We start from the raw sequence: 16,420 nt of genomic DNA on the forward strand, positions 1-16,420 counted from the left end.
AGAATTCATGCTCTGCGTGAGGCTTACGGCTAGTTCGATGAACCCGGAACAACATGGAAATGGGGCGGATTTCGCGTCAATTACGAGAAATACATGATAATTCTTGCTAATTTCATTGTTTTTAAAGAAGAAAGTCAAGACATTGGGTTTTATGCAGCCAATTTTATTTAATAAACTTTCTTTTTTCTTTCTTTTTTTACTTTTGGTAGCATATTTTAGGCACTTGACCTTGATTTGGGCATTATCCGTCACAGGTTTCATGTAACTGAAAGGCCTGACTGAACTACAAGGGTCATTCTTCCAATCAGTAAAGAATGTCTCTTAGCCTTAGGGCTACCTCTCTATTAGGTGTCCATTTTTCAGAATTATTCTTAACTTCTATAGTTACTGTCCATGAAAAGGTTAAGCTGCTTTGATGGTTCTTTTACAACCTGTCAATGTACGTATAGATGATTTAATACAAAAGCTTTCTTAGATTGGTGTGGCTGTCACACAACAACAAAAACTACAGAACAGCTACAAATATAATTCAATATTTGAGGCAGATGTATGAATATATTTTGCACAAAAGGAAAATAACGCCAGATTTATTTTATGGGCTGATGCTACTGAGACATTATGGCAAAAAGGAAGCTGTGTTTGATGACTCCATCTTGTCTTCCCATGCTGAAGAGACAAGAAAATGTCAAATATTTGAAACAAATCACAGAAAACGAAAGATGCTCAAATGAAGGGAAAGAAAAAAATTGCTCATACTTTTTATGATAACATCTTTTTAAATGGGGAAAAAAGTGCAAACAAAACACCAAGAATCATTTCTCACATTTGCATACTTTTTATGCCTATTTGTGCCCATGGATCATATGCTTCTCTCATACTAATTTCTTGAGAGAAGTATATATTTAGTCTGGCATCTCTTTTGCTTGGCTAATACAAGGAGATAAATTACTCATAAAGATAAATAGCTAATGAAAGCATGCCCTAATTGTGTCCTCTGTGCAAACATACATAGGCCTTTTACAGGTCTTTTCCCACAATCACCCACACTCAGTCCTCTAAAAACATTCCCTCAGTAAAGTGCAATTGCATCAAATATATCCTTCTCACACTTCCACACACTCATTAGTATGATGTTCTCTTCCTTTTCTTCTCTGAGAGGGCTTACCATACCTTCGTGAGTCATTCTGTGAATGACTATTTTTTTCTCTCTTTTTTTCCCCATAACAATTAAATTAATGAACTGTATTACATGAGTCAGGCAAATCAGTTTTCAAGATGGGAAAAAAAAAACTGAAAGTGTGTTAGTCTATAAAATATTCCCATGCTTAAGGACACTTGATTCATCATACCAGTTCATTACAGGGTTTATTAGGTATGTTAGAGAGGGGAAATAATCAGCAAACTGTGCTGGACTCCATACTTCTAATACTATTGTGTCACACCAATCTACAGAGTAGAACAAACACATTTGTGAGCTAAGCACTATTTTGTACAATACTTTTTGGTGTTAGGCAATTGGATATCTTATTTCTTCAATGTCCTTCATTTGGTTTGTGCATATAAATTATATTTTCCAACTGTTAACAGGGACATAGGAACATTTTACCTTGTGGTTGCTGGAATTTTAAGCACCAGACATATGACATAATTTCAGTTTGATGAGGCTCTTGCTAAAAACTGATATTCTCTTTTGATGGTTGCAATTTGCTTCAGCAATTACCTGCCACTTGACTTCAATGCTGCATGATTGCCACATGACAAGCACAAATGGTAATGGTAAATGTGATAGGTTAATGTTGATTGGAAAATATGTGTATACATAAAACTTGTTTAAAATATTCTATCAACGACAAAAATTTGAAAATGACTCAAAACATTCCATAGATTTTGTTGATTCATTATTATTATTATTATTATTATTATTATTATTATTAATTATCTAATCCAGCCGACTGCCGATGAGCTTATACCATCATGTGTTGTCCATTGTCCGTCTGTTGTCCATTGTCTGCTGTCCATCATCCAACCGGCATTGTCCACATTTCATGAAAATTGCTTCTTCTCCCTCAATTCTTCACTGATTTTTATTCTTTTTGGCAGGAAGGTAGCAGGGCTTTACATTAGCACCCGCCCACCCGCCAAATGCGGGTAAAATTCGGCTTTGGCGGGTAATGACTTAAGTCTCACTAGCCACTTTGGTGGGTGGTTTATCTGTGGTATGACAATATATTTTAATTGTAGTTTTCTCTGAAGGCATCTGATATAATAAACGCATTGCAATGTAATATTACGCACCTACAACTCCAATGAGCACCTGCATAAACATTCTGACAACATGTTAGAATTGTTTAGAACGTTCGTTAACGGCTCAGATAAAATCAATGATACGGTAACCTGTGGTTAATGAACAAAGCAACAAAGTTTCTGACGACTGACAAGCACACTATGTGGCGGCATATAGCTGGAGTTTCAAACCCTGCTCCTCAGGAAAAAAAGGGCAGAGATGAGCAGGGCCAGAGCAGCATTTTAAAATCACCAAGGTCCGTGATGCGCAAAGCGCACGACGAAAAATGTTTGACATATTTAAATGAGAGGGGTGAATTACACGCCACACAAGAGATCTATTCCTGAAATTAATTTTAATGGTGATTGAACTGAATATCATCAGTTTTGAAAAAAAAAAATCATGTACTGTATGTGGCAAGAGTAAGAATAATTTAAGCTTGTTTAATGGCTTGATCTGGCCCAAGCAATGAGGACAAAAGATACCCTAACCACGTAGCCTATGGAACTAAGATACATTAACAATCTGGCATCCGTTACACTTACACAAAAAAAATTCTGGGAAAAAAATGAGTATACACCACCATGTTTTAGGCAAAGTTATCCAAGGCAAACATAAGTTGAAACTTTCCCCTCTATTGCTTTGGCTTATCGAATTATTTATTTTTAAAATCACAAACAAGGCAGGCTACAACTGCGCTGCTTCGAAAATGTAAATTTAACAGCTTGATGAAAGTGCACTGATGGTTACCATGAAAACCCTGTGTCTACTGCACTGTGTTCCTCCCCCGAGTCGTGCGCTCATTCGCTTTTGTGTTCTTGGTCTCAGAGCTGCACGCACCAAACACACACAGAAGACAGAATCAATGTTTAACATCATTAACAATGCACTTTTTACGGAGACATTTTAATGTTATTCTTTATTTTTTATCCAGTTGAATATTTAGCGTACAAATGTATTTTCAGCTCTTAAAAATGACTGAGGTCCAGACCGCGTGGGCCTCAGAGCTGGCTATGGCCATGGAGATGAATAAGATGCTAATAGGAAGATAAGACAGTTCAATGACAAATGGAAGTTTGGGCGAGATTGGCTAGTTCATAGCAAAACCGAAAATACCATGTACTGCGAAGACTGTAGAAAGTATGGCAAAGACAGACACCAGTAATTTTAAACTCGAAACTATAAAGGACCACGAAAAGTCAAATGCACACATCGGTACTATAACATCAAAACAGGTGAAGACGGCTGGTTCACTACAGGACAGCATTGCTTTCAAGTCCCTGGCTGTCATGAAGTCGGCTGAGCTGGAGAGGATGGAGCTGCTGTTTAGAAACATTCAGGCGATTGGAAAGAAGTTGATCTCGCCCCAGCTATCAACTTATGGCCTGCTGGAAGCCTCAGGTCACGAAGACCATTTTTAATGGACCATTCAGACTCATCTGATGATGAATGCAATGAGGACATTTAATGTCTCTCTTTACACATGTTTACACATGCATCACACACACACACACACACACACACACACACACACACACACTATTAATAGATTATACATAATAATATTTGATAATACACATAATACTTGCATATCAAAACATCAAATGTTTTTCAATGATAAATGCTTTGAATTGGACTTTTAATATTAGAATCAGTTCAGTTGTACTGAATGCTATTTTTCATATTATACGATATTTCATATTGTGAGGGGCTTGAATTTGAGTTCAATAAACAGAATACTCTGTTTATATTTTTGTCTGAATTGGTTGCATGTTTTCATATAGGGAGCTACCTTAACAGCACTGAATACTTGGGTGCTAGTGTAGAGATGCATTATACGCTGCCATTCATAATTAAATCTAGATCTTCCGAACTTTAATGTATCATGCTGAAGAAAAAACTGCGATTTCCTGGCAACAAAATTGTGGCTAGTGAAAAGGCTGAATGGCTAGTGACTCAGGAAAACCACGAGCCACAGTGGCCGGTGAGCAAAAAAGTTAATGTAAAGCCCTGGAAGGTAGGTCTGCCTGGGGTACATATAACTTCTACCCAATTTTGCATAATTGCAATTAATAATGAAGACATGGCGTAATTAAAACCTAACGAGCAGTATCCACATAAATCGCTTCTTTTCCCTCAATTCTTCACTGACTTTGATTTTTTCTGGCATTAAGGTAGGGGTACCTAGGGTGCATATAACTTCTATCCAGATTTGGGCCAGAGTGAGATATGCCGTCACTGACGGTCTCATTATTATTATTATTATTATTATTATTATTATTATTATTATATTACCTTAGCAGTTGTGGGTAAAGGAATTCTGAGAGCTGCTGAGGGTGCTGTGAATGACACTTTACAAATATGATTTAACTAAATTGAATATCATATCATGACCACATAAGTAAGAGAGAGGGTGACAATAAACTGTGGGTGGTAAAAGAGAGTAACTGGACTTGCTTGAAGATTCTTGAAGACGTTTCACCTCTCATCTGAAAGGCTTCTTCAGTTCTGTCTGACTGGTAGGGAGCATCAGGTTTTTATCCTCTCATGGATGAAAAGCTCATCTAAGGTGTCATTCACTATGTTTACATGCACATAGAGAGAATTGAATTTCTGCCATTGCTCGACTGAAATCGAAGTTCAAAATGCCATGTATACACCTTAATTCGGCTGAAATTGAACCGAACTTGATTTCTCGGAATCGAGCTACACGACCTAGTTTATGCGATTTCTGCCGAGCTACTTTGTGCATGTATACCCTATCGAGCTAGTTGTCGAGCTACTTCCGGAAGTGACGAGTGACGAGACCACAAGCGGGAAACACAACAGCCTCGGTCGGCATGACAACAGTAGTAGCGAGCAGCAGAAGAGGTCAGGAGGAACAAACGAAGAAGAGAAAATGTGGATGTAGAGCTCTCTGAAGTGTGGGTGGAGCACAGAGGACGGCAGGACAAAGCTTCTGGTACTAATAGGCTTTTTATTGTCAGACTTTTCAGTTTAACAGCCTACTTTTATTCTTGAGAGAAGCACGCACGCACACACGCACGCGCGCTGTGTTCTAGTCCCCGGATGAGCTCTCCCCTCTGCCTCCTTAAATAGGGCGCGGTTACTGGGAAGACACACAAACACAGGTTAATTACCGTCAGGTGTACCGTCGTTCTGCCACTCACCTTCCCTGGCTCCGCCCTCCTGTCACAGACCGGCACTTGACCACGCCCCCACTGCCACAGGCAAGCAGAAACGTGCACTTCTGGAGCAATGAGGAGAAAGAGTTCATGCTCATTCAGCTTAAGGAGTTGAATATATTAAAATTCATGGACGGGAGAAAAACGCACAATGGAGAACACGGAACTGATAACTTTGTTTACACTCTTGAATAGCTCTTCTTCATGATGACAACTGGAAGTGTACCAACACGATGGGGCGTGTAGCGCCACCTGTGGCTCGGGTGCACAATGCACCTCACACAATAGCCCGATTTCATTGTGTGCATGTAGGATTGGATTTCTCTGGCACCCTGCTGGGACCTTCAGCTCGATTACCGACAGCAGCTCGATTTGGATGTGCATGTAAACGTAGTCACTGAGTCATCCCGTTGGTGTGGGTCACTGGGGGCTGGTTGTGAACGGCCTTGAGAGTCGTTAGGATGATCAATGGATTGCCCGTTAGGGTGATCAATGGAATGCTGATTCTCTCTGTCCTCCTGTGAGTCACTGAAAACAGCTGGGTTTTGGTGTGCATTCAGTTGTCTGGGAAGTGTGCCAAGGACTGCATTGTAGGTGGCTGATAAATGATGTCTTAGACCCCCACCTCTGTTCAGTGATGGCCATTCCAGGTTGACAAAAATGGCTTCTTTAACTCCTCGCTCATACCAATGATCCTCTCTGGCTAAAATGCACACGTTGCAATCCTGAAATGAGTGTCCTTTGTTGTTAAGATGAAGGTAGACAGCAGAGTCCTGGCCTGAGGAACTGGCTCTCCTGTGTTGAGCCATGCACCTGTGAAGAGGTTGTTTTGTCTCCCCAATATACGAGTCCGTGCATTCCTCACTGCACTGAATGGCATACACTACATTGTCCTGTTTGTGTCTGGGTATTCTGTCCTTAGGGTAGACCAGTTTCTGCTTCAGAGTGTTACTGGGTCTGAAATGTACTGGAATGTTGTGTTTGTAGAAGATCCTCCTGAGTTTCTCAGATAGACCAGAAATATAGGGAATGACAATGTTCTTGTGTTTGTTCCTGTTATCCTCCTTGTCCATTCTGTTCCTTTTTCTGCTCTTGAGGAAAGACCAGTTGGGATACCCGCAGTTCTGAAGTGCTTTCTTGATGTGATTCTGCTCCTCCTCTTTTCCCTCTATCATTGTAGGGATATTCTGAGCCCTGTGTTGCAAGGTCCTAATGACCCCCAATTTGTGTTCCAGTGGGTGGTGAGAGTCAAAGAGTAGGTACTGGTCTGTGTGTGTGGGTTTCCGGTAGACCTCGATGCTCAGGATTCTGTCTTGTCTAATGTGTACATCACAATCCAAGAAGGCTAGATTATTCCCACTGACATCCTCCCGAGTGAAGTTGATGTTAATATCCACTGCATTGATGTGCTTAGAGATGGCTTCCACCTCTTGGGTTTTGATTTTAACCCAGGCCAGGACTCTGCTGTCTACCTTTATCTTAACAACAAAGGACACTCATTTCAGAATTGCAACGTACGCATTTTAGCCAGAGAGGATCGTTGGTATGAGCGAGGAGTTAAAGAAGCCATTTTTGTCAACCTGGAACGGCCATCACTGAACAGAGGTGGGGATCTAAGACATCATTTATCAGCCACCTACAATGCAGTCCTTGGCACACTTCCCAGACAACTGAATGCACACCAAAACCCAGCTGTTTTCAGTGACTCACAGGAGGACAGAGAGAATCAGCATTCCATTGATCACCCTAACGGACAATCCATTGATCATCCTAATGACTCTCAAGGCCGTTCACAGCCAGCCCCCAGTGACCCACACCAACAGGATGACTCAATGACACCTTAGATGAGCTTTTCATCCATGAGAGGATAAATACCTGATGCTCCCTACCAGTCAGACAGAACTGAAGAAGCCTTTCAGATGAGAGGTGAAATGTCTTCAAGAATCTTCAAGCAAGTCCAGTTGCTCTCTTTTACCACCCACAGTTTACCATGACCTGGATGACTGAGAATCTTCACAGACATGTTTCCACGCACTTTGGGATGAGAACCCTTCGACTGGTGCGGGAGTATGAGAGGACTTCCAGAAAACTGGCAGACTACAGAAACCACCTGTGTTTTAACCTGAGATGCCGACAATCCAACATTATCCCCACTAGCCTACGCCTGTTTTCAATGGTCAAAGGACACAGAGCTGAAATAATCCTCCAGAAAGCCCAGAAGCAGCTTCTCAACGAGAGAGTGAGACAAGTACATTTCACCATCGATGCTCTCCAGAACAAGACTGAACTGATGGTTGAAGAGTTGACAGTACTTCTTCCCAGTGAAGTTTTGGAATGAGTCTCTGAGTTCGCTGAGAAGGCACAGATTTCACAACATACCAAAGGCAAGGAACGACAGATGCGCAAATTTCAAACTTTGCTGTCTAAAACCACCTCCTCCAGCAAGACAGATGTGCTGACTTGGAGGAAGAAATCTGACCAGGCTACACAACCAGACATAGAAGAGATATGGGTGAAGAACTTATCCGACAGGGTACTCACCCAACCAGAGAAAGATGTTCTATCCAAGGGACTTAACTTTGCAGTTTCACCAGAGCGGATCCCAGTGGTTGACCTCATCACAGCCACAGAGTCAGCCATCAGAAACAACAATCTGACCAACACAGAGGCAGAACAACTTAGACTGAAGATACCAGCTGCTCTGTCCAGTGCGAAAGCACCCCCCTCCAACCTCACCATCCAAGAAAGGAGGGCTCTTACATTGCTTCAAAGAGACTGGAACATCACCATCCTTCCTGCTGACAAAGGAAGATGCACAGTGTTGCTAAACACAGCGGACTACCACTCCAGGATGACCAGTCTCCTCAGCGACACTACCACCTATGAAACCTTGAGGCGGGACCCCACAAGTTGTTACAAAAAGAAAGTTGTTAGCTGCCTGCAACAACTAGAAAAGGACCAAGCCATCAACCGATCTCTGTACTACAGATTGTACCCTGGGGAAGCCGTTCCTCTCATATACGGACTCCCCAAGATTCACAAGGATGGAGCTCCACTCAGACCTATCATCAGCAGTATAAACTCTGTTACTTACAACATTGCCAAACACCTAGCCACCATCCTGGCTCCTCTCATTGGGAATACGTCACATCACGTCAAAAACTCCCAAGATTTTGCTACTAAAGTTGCAGACCTCAAACTAGACTCAGATGAAAGCATGGTTTCCTATGATGTCACTTCTCTGTTCACCTGCATTCCCACCACAGAAGCAGTTGAATTTGTTAGAAAACGACTCCTTTGAGACAGCACCTTATTCGATAGAACGAACCTCACCAAGGACCAGATTTGCACCCTGCTTGACCTCTGCCTGACTACCACTTATTTCCAGTTTAATGAAAGTTTCTACAGACAGAAGTATGGATGCGTCATGGGCTCACCGGTATCCCCTATTGTGGCCAATCTTTACATGGAGGAAGTGGAACATAAAGCTTTGACCACTTTTTCAGGAGTTGCTCCCAGCCACTGGTTCAGATATGTGGATGACACCTGGGTTAAAATCAAAACCCAAGAGGTGGAAGCCTTCTCTAAGCACATCAATGCAGTGGATATTAACATCAACTTCACTCGGGAGGATGTCAGTGGGAATAATCTAGCCTTCTTGGATTGTGATGTACACATTAGACAAGACAGAATCCTGAGCATCAAGGTCTACCGGAAACCCACACACACAGACCAGTACCTACTCTTTGACTCTCACCACCCACTGGAACACAAATTGGGGGTCATTAGGACCTTGCAACACAGGGCTCAGAATATCCCTACAATGATAGAGGGAAAAGAGAAGGAGCAGAATCACATCAAGAAAGCACTTCAGAACTGCGGGTATCCCAACTGGTCTTTCCTCAAGAGCAGAAAAAGGAACAGAATGGACAAGGAGGATAACAGGAACAAATGCAAGAACATTGTCATTCTCTACATTTCTGGTCTATCTGAGAAACTCAGGAGGTGTTAGGACTGGGGACTGTCTTGGCCTCTAGAAGCCGCTGTCATTGCTTTATCTTGTCATGTTTGTTTTGGCCTCTAGAGGCCGCCACCACTTCTGTGTTTTGTGTTTGTTTTGATTGCCTGTTTCCATGTGCCTTTTACCCCCACCTGTTCTTTATTTCCTGCCCCGCCCAGTTTCTTAATTTCCCTGTGTATAAATACTTCCTCAGTTTGGTCCCTAGTCACGGAGTCTTTGTGCTGTTATGTTATCACTAGAGACCTCTGTTCCGTGTTCCTTGCTTTTGTCTTTGTGGTCTTTTGTACTTTGCTTTCTTGTGGACTTTTTGGACTTTGTATTTACCATTTTGGATCTTCTGAGCATTTGGATTTTTGCCTTTTCTTTTTTTTTTTTTTTGGCCTTTTGTTTTGACTTTGAACTTTTGGATTTTTTTATTTTTTCCCTTATATCTTCTGAGCGGGCGGCACGGTGGTGTAGTGGTTAGCGCTGTCGCCTCACAGCAAGAAGGTCCTGGGTTCGAGCCCCGGGGCCGGCGAGGGCCTTTCTGTGTGGAGTTTGCATGTTCTCCCCGTGTCCGCGTGGGTTTCCTCCGGGTGCTCCGGTTTCCCCCACAGTCCAAAGACATGCAGGTTAGGTTAACTGGTGACCCTAAATTGACCGTAGGTGTGAATGTGAGTGTGAATGGTTGTCTGTGTCTATGTGTCAGCCCTGTGATGACCTGGCGACTTGTCCAGGGTGTACCCTGCCTTTCGCCCATAGTCAGCTGGGATAGGCTCCAGCTTGCCTGCGACCCTGTAGAAGGATAAAGCGGCTAGAGATAATGAGATGAGATCTTCTGAGCGTTTGGATTATACTTTTGTTTTTTGCCTTGGATTTTTTAGCATTGTAAATAAACTGTTTTTTCTACTGTACTTTCGCCTCACTCCTCTGCACTTGAGTCATTCCCCTGGTGGCCTAGTGGGGGTTTGCTGGATTACTACACCAGTGACCCGGGTTCGATTCCCAGCAAAACCCTAACAGGAGGATCTTCTACAAACACAACATTCCAGTAAATTTCAGACCCAGTAACACTCTGAAGCAGAAACTGGTCCACCCTAAGGACAGAATACCCAGACACAAACAGGACAACATAGTGTAAGCCATTCAGTGCAGTGAGGAATGCACGGACTTCTATATTGGGGAGACAAAACAACCGCTTCACAGGCGCATGGCTCAACACAGGAGAGCCAGTTCCTCAGGCCAGGACTCTGCTGTCTACCTTCATCTTAACAACAAAGGACACTCATTTCAGGATTGCAACGTACGCATTTTAGCCAGAGAGGATCGTTGGTATGAGCGAGGAGTTAAAGAAGCCATTTTTGTCAACCTGGAATGGCCATCACTGAACAGAGGTGGGGGTCTAAGACATCATTTATCAGCCACCTACAATGCAGTCCTTGGCACACTTCCCAGACAACTGAATGCACACCAAAACCCAGCTGTTTTCAGTGACTCACAGGAGGACAGAGAGAATCAGCATTCCATTGATCACCCTAATGGGCAATCCATTGATCATCCTAATGACTCTCAAGGCCGTTCACAACCAGCCCCCAGTGACCCACACCAACAGGATGACTCAATGACACCTTAGATGAGCTTTTCATCCATGAGAGGATAAAAACCTGATGCTCCCTACCAGTCAGACAGAACTGAAGAAGCCTTTCAGATGAGAGGTGAAACGTCTTCAAGAATCTTCAAGCAAGTCCAGTTGCTCTCTTTTACCACCCACAGTTTACCATGACCTGGATGACTGAGAATCTTCACAGAGGGTGACAATAGTGTGACATAAGTTTCTCAAAAAGTCTCACAATGTGCATATTTAGCTAGTGTATCATATAAAGTAATAGCTATCTTGTGACTGTACCTGTTTTTACATGCATATGACCTCTGACAAATTTCAAGACTTAAAATGACCAGCTTTTTGACTCTGCTGTCAATATGTCTGTCTGATGGATAAAAATGAACAACTCCCCCACACAAAGCAATTTGTTGTTTGTTTATTCATTTCCATCCATTCATCCATACGTGCTTATCCTGTGCAGGGTGACAGGCAAGCTGGAGCCTATCCCAGCTGACTATCGGCGAGAAGCAGGGTACACCCTGGACAAGTTGCCAGATCATTGCAGAGCTGACACATAGAGACAAACAACCATTCGCACTCACTCCTATGGTCAATTTAGGGCTTCCAATTACCCTAACCTGCATGTCTTTGGACTGCGGGGGAAACTGGAGCACCCAGAGGACACCCACGCCGACATGGGGGGAACATGCAAACTCCACACAGAAAGGTCCCCATCAGCCACTGGGCTCGAAACCAGAACCTTCTTGCTGTGAGCCAACAGTGTTAACCACTACACCACCCTGATGATCAAACATTAATAATGTGTGCTTTCATCTTTTGTGTGGTTGTATGGGAATCAGCTTTGGTTGTGGTACTCAGTTACAGCCCAGCATGGTTTTGTAAAAATAGATACACACATAGACCATATGTGTGATCAAAAGACATTTATATACTGTATATTCTGATTTTATCCTACTCATAAATGCATCAGTCATTATTTCCATTGTGTTAAAGAGGCAAGAATACTATCAGGTTAACATACCACCACATAAGATATGGGCACACAGTTAATGGTGGTGTAAGGATACACAAAATTCCAATTTGACGATGATTTCAATATGATTGGGTCTCAGCACAGTGCAGTTTTGATCCAGAAAAGATCAGCATTATAAAAGTACAATAACTGAAACTCATTGACAGTGTTTGTGTAATTCATTCATTTCATTTAATCATCTGAACAGCATATATTGAAACAAAAGCTGTATATTACAATGGAACAAATTTAAACATGTTTAGCATTCACTGACTCACAAGGTGGCTTGTGTTCTTATTTGGCTGTTAGCTTGTTGTTTTGTCAGGGTCATGTTGCTTTCTGTAGCCAGAGGGGTGTTTTTGAATCTTGCGTGCTGCACTACCAAATAGGAATTTCCTCATCGACATGCTGAATTCTTTAGCTCAGATTGAATCAGCCAGAAAAGGCTGTCGGAATGCAGGAAAGAGTTTGCTGTGTGTGTGTCCGAGTGCCTGTAAATGTGAGTGTGTTGGCAGCTTAGTAGCTGAATGTATTACACACATACTGTATCTAGGAGATTTGGCACACTGTAATGTTTATGGAAGCTGAAATGCTCCCATACACCAGACCGTAGAGATTTGAGAACATTTTTCAGCTCCTGCTTTTTCAGAGGTGGGAGTTTGGGCATGATTAAGTTTAAGGGTTTACACTCAATGGCCACTTTAATAGGAACTTGTTCTTGCTGCTAAGATTCCTGTTCTTGGCTGGCATGAGTGGAACCCAGTGCAGAGACTCAGATTCTAAGATGCACTATTTCGAATAATGAATGCATTGTCAAGAGGGGCAGGGGCCAATATGGACGCGAGCATTTTATACCCTATTTGGAACGTTTCATGGCGTATTACTTGACTTCATGGTCTCAATTTCGAAAATCTTGCACAAATATGCAACTTCCAACATAATTATCTGGATATTCAACAGATTTCAGCATCGGATGAATTTGTTTTGACCGCTGTCATATTGAATATACGTCGGACCCGTTCGGACCCATTCGTGTATTTACGCCGCCCCGTTTGTAGCGTCTCAAGTGAGTAAAACCTGATCCAAGTCTTTCGCTAGGTGGCGTCTTACGGTCTATGTACGAATATTTGAAAGAGACAAGAAAACATGGATAAGAAAAAAAAAGAAAAAATACATCTATTTTGTGGGTGGCACGGTGGTGTAGTGGTTAGCGCTGTCGCCTCACAGCAAGAAGGTCCGGGTTTGAGCCCCGTGGCCGGCGAGGGCCTTTCTGTGCGGAGTTTGCATGTTCTCCCTGTGTCTGCGTGGGTTTCCTCCGGGTGCTCCAGTTTCCCCCACAGTCCAAAGACATGCAGGTTAGGTTAACTGGTGACTCTAAATTGACCGTAGGTGTGAATGTGAGTGTGAATGGTTGTCTGTGTCTATGTGTCAGCCCTGTGGTGACCTGGCGACTTGTCCAGGGTGTACCCCGCCTTTCGCCCGTAGTCAGCTGGGATAGGCTCCAGCTTGCCTGCGACCCTGTAGAACAGGATAAAGCGGCTAGAGATAATGAGATGAGATGAGATGACATCTATTTTGTCATTCTTCGGCAGAAAGAGAGTACATTCACCTGAAAAAACTGATACCCAAGGTAATTAGTCATACTAGATTTACAACAACAACTACTACTGCAACATCAACTACTACAACAGCAACCACTACTACTACTACCACTGCCACTACCACTGGTGACCACTACTACTACTACTATAGACCTACACCAAACTGAAAACAAGTTAATAAAATAAATTAATGAAATTAGAAGTAGAGATTATTAGAGACAAGCAGAATTAGACCGTCACAGCATGCAAAAAACAAACCCATTCTTGTGCTATAATTTACAAGGAGGAGATAATATAGATGTGATATATAGTGGCCTGTCGTTGAATTCCAAAATACTGCCACTGATTAAAGAATATCTCAATATATTTGGTTGAAGCATTGATTTTTGTCATCTACATTGCTTCATATGGCTTCTAATACCAAAAAAAAAAACCCAGAATTGAGAAGAAAAAAACAGCCCCTGGGCTGCCCCAGCTGTTCATTGGGCTCACTTCGCTCACTAGATTCGCTTCAACTGAAGGATAATCACTGGGCCCCCCATTGCAGAAATGGGCCCCTGTTTTTTCCCAGGAGGGGCCCTGTGGGCCCCTTGACCTGCAAAACAATCTGAGTCTCTGCCAATGTGGTCTTCTGCTGTTGCATGCTGAGATGCTGTTCTGCTCACCATGGTTGGAAAGAGTTGCTATGAGTTACTATATCCTTCCTGGCAGCTCAAACCAATCTGGCCATTTTCCTCTGACCTCCTTATCAACAAGGCATTTCCACCCACAGAACTGTTGCTCACTCAATGTTTTTTTTGTTTTTCACACCATTCTGTGTAAACTGTAGAAAATGTTGTGTGTGAAAACCCCCAGAGATCAGCAGTTTCTGAAATACTCCAAATAGTCTATCTGGCACCAACACCCATGCCATAGTGAAAGTCACAGAGATCACATTTTTTTTCCCATTCTGGTGTTTGAAGTGAAGATTAACTGAAGCTCTTGATTAGTATCTGCATGATTTTTATGCATTGTGCCTCTGTCAAGGGATTGGCTGATTGGGTAACTGAATAAAACAGCAGGTATATGGGTGTACGTAAAGTGGCCGGTGAGTGTATTTCACTTCATTTAATATAATCAGTATTTTATAAGGAATGGCCTACTTTTAATGTATTGTCCTATACAAAGACATATCAAACCAAGAGCTTCATATAGAATAGCATAAGGTGCTATGCCATTTCATTATGCTCCTAATAATTAATGAACTTTGATATGAATGAACTTTTCTATATAATTTACTCCATTCAGTTGCTTCGCCCCAAGAATCCCAGGCTCACCTCTGTATCTACAAGACCTAGACCATGATAAAGAGGTTACTGAAGATGAATGACTGAAAATATTATTTTCTGCCCTTTGTGCAATTAAGATGTTTTAACATCGAATGAAAAACTAATGTTCAAGTAACACTTAACTTTCTCTGGTGCAATATATGACTAACAAAATCAGACCAACAAACACTTAAAAATTGAGAATTGAAATGATAACAGTGATCAAAAGTTGTTTTGACTTTCACAGATCTAATGAAATATGAAAAGTGATTGAAAGGGAGGCGGCACGGTGGTGTAGTGGTTAGCGCTGTCACCTCACAGCAAGAAGGTCTGGGTTCGAGCCCCGTGGCCAGCGAGGGCCTTTCTGTGTGGAGTTTGCATGTTCTCCCTGTGTCCGCGTGGGTTTCCTCCGGGTGCTCCAGTTTCCCCCACAGTCCAAAGACATGCAGGTTTGGTTAACTGGTGACTCTAAATTGACCGTAGGTGTGAGTATGAATGGTTGTCTGTGTCTATGTGTCAGCCCTGTGATGACCTGGTGACTTGTCCAGGGTGTACCCTGCCTTTCACCTGTAGTCAGCTGGGATAGGCTCCAGCTTGCCTGCGACCCTGTAGAAGGATAAAGCGGCTAGAGATGATGAGATGAGATTGAAAGGGGACATTTAAGGAACTTCTAAGCAACTTCAAGTGTAAAAATTATCAACAAAAAGTGAGCCAAATATATATTTTTAAAAATATTAATTATCTTGCATATAACCTATAAAACGCTTCACTACCATTTTATGAAGACTTTCTATCACATTGCAATGCCTCCTGGTAAAATTTGCTCCTTGGGGCATCTGAAGGCTTTTGTAATGAACTTCAATTTAGATGATAATGTCTTAGGAAAAGGAAGTCAATGAGAATATGCTAAAATTGTATTGAGATGCAGCACGTGTCTGCTCTATAGTTACTGAAAGTCTGGCTCATCTGTAGTAAAGATTTTCACTTCCTAAAAAGTAAGCATCTTTTCCCTCACTTTCACTTCTATTTCTGTGTGTTCTACACTACCAATCTCCATGAAGAGTGAAACACAGGGATGATGCAGAGCAATCAACATTTATAAATGTTCGATAATCCAAATTGCTTCCAGTTATTAGATGCTTGCCTGCTGGGAGTGGACATTTTGCTATATTGGCTAGGCATGTACAACCCCTATTCCAAAAAAGTAGGGACAAAGTACAAATTATAAATAAAAATGGAATACAATGATGTGGAAGTTTCAAAATTCCATATTTTATTCAGAATAGAACATAGATGGCATACAGTATCAAATGTTTAAACTGAGAAAATGTATCATTTAAAGAGAAAAATTAGGTGATTTTAAATTTCATGACAACACATCTCAAAAAAGTTGGGACAAGGCCATGT

Source organism: Neoarius graeffei, chromosome 20, assembly GCF_027579695.1.
Source record: "Neoarius graeffei isolate fNeoGra1 chromosome 20, fNeoGra1.pri, whole genome shotgun sequence".
In the NCBI taxonomy this organism is placed as follows: Eukaryota; Metazoa; Chordata; class Actinopteri; order Siluriformes; family Ariidae; genus Neoarius; species Neoarius graeffei.